At 31.3% G+C, this 457-nt stretch overlaps 1 protein-coding gene across 3 annotated transcripts in view; it reads right to left on the reverse strand.

Annotated features, from left to right (window-relative positions):
* ccdc125 (coiled-coil domain containing 125) overlaps positions 1-457 on the reverse strand; it is a 15610-nt gene that overhangs the window by 4315 nt on the left and 10838 nt on the right. The window lies entirely within an intron of this gene.

Consider the following 457-nt stretch of genomic DNA (forward strand, 5'->3'; position numbering starts at 1 on the left):
TCGGGAAAACAAAGTTTCGTTATCTCGAGAAAATTAACTCGTTATCACAGGAAAACGGAGGAAATAAAATGTATGTATACATGGCCCTCATTTTTTAATATCCCTTCTCTTGATTTTCTTTTTTAATTAAAGGCCCAGTGTGTAACATTTAGGAGGATTTTGTTTGGCAGAAATTAAATATAATATTCAGAATTATGTTAGTTTGGCCCTTTTGGGCTACTGTAGAAACATTGCAGACTCCATTGACCCATGACATCTGTAGATATAAACAGCTAAGGTAACAAAACCATTATTTTATTTTCTGCTAATTATACACTAATGAAAACATGCCAATGAATATTATATTCCATTTCTGTCAGATAGATAGATCCTCCTAAATGTTACACAGTAAGACAAAAAATTCAATAGGAGTAAATAAATAGGGGAATTAATGCAAAGGTAAATAAATACACAGCAA

This window comes from Morone saxatilis, unplaced genomic scaffold (genome assembly GCF_004916995.1).
Source record: "Morone saxatilis isolate NCDOM2014 unplaced genomic scaffold, NCSU_SB_2.0 Contig16, whole genome shotgun sequence".
In the NCBI taxonomy this organism is placed as follows: Eukaryota; Metazoa; Chordata; class Actinopteri; family Moronidae; genus Morone; species Morone saxatilis.